Source organism: Anastrepha obliqua, chromosome 4 (assembly GCF_027943255.1).
Source record: "Anastrepha obliqua isolate idAnaObli1 chromosome 4, idAnaObli1_1.0, whole genome shotgun sequence".
NCBI classification, from domain to species: Eukaryota; Metazoa; Arthropoda; class Insecta; order Diptera; family Tephritidae; genus Anastrepha; species Anastrepha obliqua.
Window position 1 is genome coordinate 52824109 of NC_072895.1, and position 6619 is coordinate 52830727.

The following is a 6619-nucleotide window of genomic DNA, read 5'->3' on the forward strand; positions in this document are numbered from 1 at the left end:
ATTTTTTTATTACAATGATATTTCGTGCGTTTATTGCCAAATACCTCAACAATGTTTGCCACGCGATTAGTTGTATTGACATTTAGACAGGCAAGCTGCCAAATCAATTTTAACCAACGTCTGTCACTGTATGCCTTCATTAAGGGGCCTAGCACTTAAGTTTTCAATGCAGCAACTGTACATCAATCATTTCACACCGATCATATATTGATCAAACGTGATTTAGTCTCTTGGTAATTCCCCGTCAACTTCATCGCTTGAGTGTTTGTTTGGAATTAATTTGCGCGATATGAAGTTTGTCAAATATTGATTTTTTTTTTAAAGATTTTTATTTTGTTATTTTAGGGAAAATGGAATAATTTAAAACGAATTCTTAATTAAATTTCTTAAATATATGTGAGGCCATGAAACTAAGTGTTCATGCTCTGCTAGCCACCACAAGCTGTAGGAGGCGTTCGTACGACATTCGGTTCAACGTTAACGTAACAACGCGAATTTACATTCGCCCAGAAACAGCTACTTCCCCAACTTTACCTAAAAATGTATGGGGAGTATTTTGTACTGTTGTAACAGAACAACAACAACCTTAGAGAGAAGTAAAAGAGTTTCACAGTTGTCAACAAGTATGAATGTCGTATTCTGCTGCCGCTCAGGGGCGACAAGAAACTGCAGGTCCCTCCATTTGTAGGGCAGTGTTAACACGCACACTACAAATTGGTCAAACATCTGGTGAAAGAAACACCGTGCAAATATAAAAAGGGTGATTACTAAACATGGATATTGAAGAAGAAATAAGCATGCGCCAAAAATCAGTGGCCGTCACTGTAAGCAAATGAGTATAGCCATAACCTCCATTCAATTTTGCAGTCCCTTTTTTGTTGTTCGTTACCCGGAAAAAATGTTTTTCGACATTCATTCATACTATTAGACGACATATTACCTCCAATTCTTGCTGAACTACTTGGAAAAATGAGGAAGAAACAATATATTCGGAACAATGCATGACCTCTAATTAGCAGGTTGATCAATAAGTTTTGCCGTGCGATAAGCAAATTTTATGGTTCAAAATACACTTCATTATTCAGTATAGTCTCCCTGAACATCAACACGCTTCCAATTTATGGATTCGATCCCTGAAGTGAGAATCTGGAAGGACTGCAAAATACATTTCCACAGCTGTTATGATCTCATCATTTGATGACAAACGCTTTCCACGCATGTATTTATTTGGGTCTGGAAACAGATGAAAGTGGCTAGGGGCCAACTCTGGTGAATACGGTGGATGCTCAAGCAATTCGAGCTCTAATTCATGGATTTTAGCCATTGTCAAAATGATCTTGTGACACGTGGCATTGTCCTAATGAAAAATATTTTTTTTCTTTTGCAACGAATTGTTCATTCAGTTGATCTAAAAGGTTACAACAATATTCCGAATTTATTGTTTCACTAGTTTGCAACTAATTCACAAACAAAATCCCTTTTGCATCCCAAAAAAAAATAATGCTAACACCTTCTTGGTCGATTTCTGGACACGAATTCGTTTCGGAACCGAAAAACCAGTTTCACACCAATCTTTAGCTTCTCATTTTTGATTAAGGAACATGGTGATATACCAAGTCCCATCCGTAATGATTATTTGTCTTCATCCTTTCGAGAACACTACACATTTTGCTGAGAAAGTCGCATTCGTATGAGTTTTTGTTCCATTGTTAGCGAATGCGGCACCCATTTTGCACAGAGATTTCTGAAACCCAATACTTCAGTCAAAATATTGCTTAAATTTCCTAAAGAGATGCTTAGGGCTTCCACTAAATCTCTTTCAGTCACTCGACGATTTTCCAATACGATATCCTATTTTTTTTTCTACGATTTGTGGTGTTATTGCGATTTTGTACGTCTTTGACGTAGCTCGTCTTCAAGGCTTTTACAACCAAGTTCAAATTCGTCAACCCATCTTTCTACTGTACTAATTGATGGCGAAAATTTGTTATTTACTTGCAACATTCGTTAAAAAAGTTCGTTTGCTTTTAAACCTTCCAAAATAAAAATTCGATCACCGCACGATACCTCCTTTGTAGAAAACTTTTGAACAAAGAATGATTTAACATTACAAAAAAAAATATTGGCTGGTAGCAAAGCCCTCTCTTATCGAATCGCAAAACTTATTAAACCACCCAGTACAATACTAGCCCTCCAACATGATTTCGTATGTCCTCGTCAAGAACTGAACATTTTTTCTTCACAATGTTGACCAAAAAATTATATTGTTTTCACAAAAAATTGTATATTTCATCCTAAAAGTAAAAAAAATATATAAAAGCTCAACTATTATTTAAACATTTTCATTCGCAATTTAAAGGAATTTCATTCATTAGTGTTGGTATTATAACTGATTTTGTTAGAGAAGTTTTTTTTATTTACGAAATGAGGAAAAATCCGAGTTTTGCGTCTGGATTAAACACGATTATCTGATGAGAAACGACATTCAGACCAACAAGTAGTTGAATAAATGTTTTTCAATAACCGTATCCGCACCAACGGTAGAAGTTGTGTTGTGGTTACCAAACGTGGTTATGCCTCCGTGGATCCAAAACTAAATTATATTGTTGATTCGGAGCGTAGTTTGAACTTGTTCCGCCTCAATCAATAGACATTTTTAGATGGATGTATGAATCAAACACAAACACAGCTGAAGCTAATAGGAGCCATCTTTTTGGGTGTGCGAATACAAGACGTCTTATAAAAGATTATAATAGATGGATTGGCCACATTATAAGAATGCCAAATAAAAAAATTCAAAGAAAAGTGTTTACCTTACGTCCAAAAGGAGGAAGAAACAGAGGCCGAAAGAAAGAGGCGAAGAAAGAAATGGACTGATGACGTCGCAGCAGACTTGAAAGAGATGAACGCTCGTAATTCGAAAAATGTTGTAAAAGAGGGAGTGAACTGCAGGAGGATTGTTGATGAATCTATGGTCCACCACAGACTATGAAACTAAGAAGAAGAAGAAGCTATTCAAAAGCTCAAAGTCAACTACCAATTTTTAGAGTGCGCACGGAATAATTTTCATTGATTATTTGGGATTGATATTGGGATGAGATTGGATAGGTTGGAAAGCACCGTAACTGGTGCCTCCTGAGTTATATTACTCGAGTGTTTGAAAAAAAGCAGCTCCATGGTAAAAAAAAAACTACTGCTCCAGCACGACACAACTCTGACGCATTCGTCAATGAACCGCCAAATTTTAGAATTGATTTACCATTCTCCGTATGCTTTATTTCCATACATGAAGAGATCTACCCAGTTGAAAAAACTGACATAGAGTTTTGCAAAAAGACGTTGGAAATTTTCAACTGGAATTTTTAGCTGCTTAAAACTGGCACAATACTTCACTAAACTTAAACGGCCCAAAAATTGCGTACCCAGAAATTCTAAATAAAAAGTTTCAAATTTTAACTCAAATTTGTTAATGTTTTATTAAATTGTGAGCAAAGTTTCAAACTTTGAGTTAAATATATAGTTTCTTTGTAGTATGAAATAATTTTTTGTCGCACACAAAAATTATTTAAAACTATATACACTCCTCACAAAAATTAAGGGAGCAAGAAAAAAATTCAAATTTTTTCAGGTTTTTTGACGGACTGTATCTATGTGAAAAATGATCGTACCAGAAATTTAAAAAAAGCATTTTGAAGCTCCAGGGCTCTACTTTTCGAATCCGTGGAGCAAAAATTTTGCCAGGCCACGGTTTCAACGCAATCTGAAAAAGTATGACGAAAAAAAATTTTCCAAATTTTTATCTTTCTTTCTTGGGCTCCACGGGCTCGAAAAAAATTTTTTCGATAAAGCGATCATATGGACCAGAAAGCCTGATTATTCAGCTTCATTTTCCTTTTTTTAAATTCTTCCTACGTCCATGTGTCACGGAGATATCCGGAATTGAACAAGAAAGGACCCTTTTGTCCTCAAGCAGCGATATCTCGACGACGAATGGTCGCATCGGAAATTGGAGGACGGTTTTGGAATCTGCAATAAATTCCCCATAAAATTCCGTGTAGACGTTTCACGGCGAAATTTTTTTTTCTTTCAGTACTTCCCTGCAAAAAGTGGAAAAAATTGAATTTTTCTCTTGATTTGGAAAATCGGCTGTATCACCGCAAATATTGAGCATTGAGCAACGGTTTTCAGGGTTTTTTTCACCTTAATGTATCCCTAATAACCCTGTAAATTTTTAGATTGATCCACTGAACCGTTTTTCCGGGCCGATCAATCAAAATTTTAAAAAAAATTAAAGGAACAAGATGTTTACCCTTAAACATTTTGTAATTTTTTTGAAATGGAAAAATCTTTTTTTCTCTCACTTTTTTTCTCAATTCTGCACCAGATACTGCATTAGTTCAAAAAAAGAAACACAAAAAAAAATTTCGAAAATTTTTTTTTTTTTTGAAAAAATTTTTTGAATTTTTTTTTTTTTTTTTCTTTTTTCATAAAGTTATAGCCTATCAACAAAGCATAAAAAAAGGTCTACACCTTAATTTTCGTATTAAAAAATTTATCGAACAAATTAAAAGTTGATACCCCCAAGGCAGGTCGAATATTCGTTTTACGAATATTGGAGCAATTAATTTTTCTGCGTTACACAAAGTGTCTAAAAAACAGTTTTTTTAAGACTATCCTGCTTTCTTGGTTAAAAAAACCAAACAACAGTTTTTGTCAAAACTCGAGATTTTTAAATTTTTGGTAAAAAAAAATTAATTCAAAGTTTTCGCAAACTTAATTTTTTTTTAATTTTTCATCATGCCTCGCCGGCATTTATCCGCGCCAGAAGTCGCTCGATTAGTGACTCTTGTAGAAGAAGGTCACACTTATCGTGAAGTTGGGCAACAACTGAACGTTAGCTCCTCTGTCGTATCTCGGGCTTATAATCGGTATTTGGAAACGGATGGCTATGAACGACGAGCTGGACAAGGTCGTCGTCGCGTGACCACCCCTCGCGATGATCGAACGATCGTTCGACGTGTTCGTCAAGAACCGTTTATTCCTGCAAACGTTGTCGCCCGGAATGTTCCAAACCGTCAACAACAACGACAACGACAACAGCAACGGCAACGACGACAACAGCCGCGGAACGTTTCTGTTCAAACGATTCGAAATCGTCTCCGTGAGGCTGGAGTGCGAACAAGAAGGGCTGCCCGAGTTCCGATGTTGACAACCGCGCATTGTCGTGCCCGGTTGGCTTACGCTCGCCAACACGCTAATTGGACCATGAGGCAATGGAACAATGTTCTGTTTTCTGATGAGTGTCGAGTTTGCTTGTATGGTAATGACCGAAGATCCCGAGTTTGGCGTCGTCGGGGAGAGCGATTTTCACGAAACTTCACTCAGTCCGTAGCTGCTTATAATGGAGGATCAATAATGGTTTGGGGAGGAGTTTCACGGTTCACGCGAACTCCTTTGGTTATTATCCGCCAAAATCTGAATGCTAGACGTTACATTGACGACATCTTGCGACCCGTTGTCTTGCCTCTACGGCAAAACACTAGGGGATTCATTTTTATGCAAGACAATGCTCGCCCTCACACAGCAAACATCACCCGTCAGTTTTTTGGAAGACACGAAATAACGTTGTTGAGGCATCCAGCGATGAGCTCTGATCTTAACCCAATCGAGCATGTCTGGGATATCCTGAAGCGTCGATTACGTCGGTTTCACCCCAACATTAGAACCTTACCTGCATTAGAGCGGGCGTTAGTTGAAACGTGGCGACGGATTCCGCAGAGAATGATTCGAAACTGCATTTCGAATATGCCTCAAAGGTTGCAGGCTGTTAAGAGGAACAGAGGTGGCAATACGCGGTATTAGCCCACACACACACACACACACACACACACACACACACACACACACACACAATCTTTAGAGAATGAGTTTGGAGTCTCAAAATACTGTGGAAGTGACGAGCCACGGGGTCTCATTCTCTGAGAAAACCACACACATACACGTGCGTAAGCACAAAAGAAGCGTGAATCCGACCGAGCAACCTCCACGTGGTGCGCTTTGGGTAACGCAAATGCCGGCGGTGGATGTTCCAATCCACTTTTATGTGGAATAATTTCAGTATTTGACTCAAATTTAAAAAAAAATTTTTTCAAAAAAAAAATTTTTTTTTCGAAAATTTTCGAAATTTTTTTTTGTGTTTCTTTTTTTGAACTAATGCAGTATCTGGTGCAGAATTGAGAAAAAAAGTGAGAGAAAAAAAGATTTTTCCATTTCAAAAAAATTACAAAATGTTTAAGGGTAAACATCTTGTTCCTTTAATTTTTTTTAAAATTTTGATTGATCGGCCCGGAAAAACGGTTCAGTGGATCAATCTAAAAATTTACAGGGTTATTAGGGATACATTAAGGTGAAAAAAACCCTGAAAACCGTTGCTCAATGCTCAATATTTGCGGTGATACAGCCGATTTTCCAAATCAAGAGAAAAATTCAATTTTTTCCACTTTTTGCAGGGAAGTACTGAAAGAAAAAAAAAATTTCGCCGTGAAACGTCTACACGGAATTTTATGGGGAATTTATTGCAGATTCCAAAACCGTCCTCCAATTTCCGATGCGACCATTC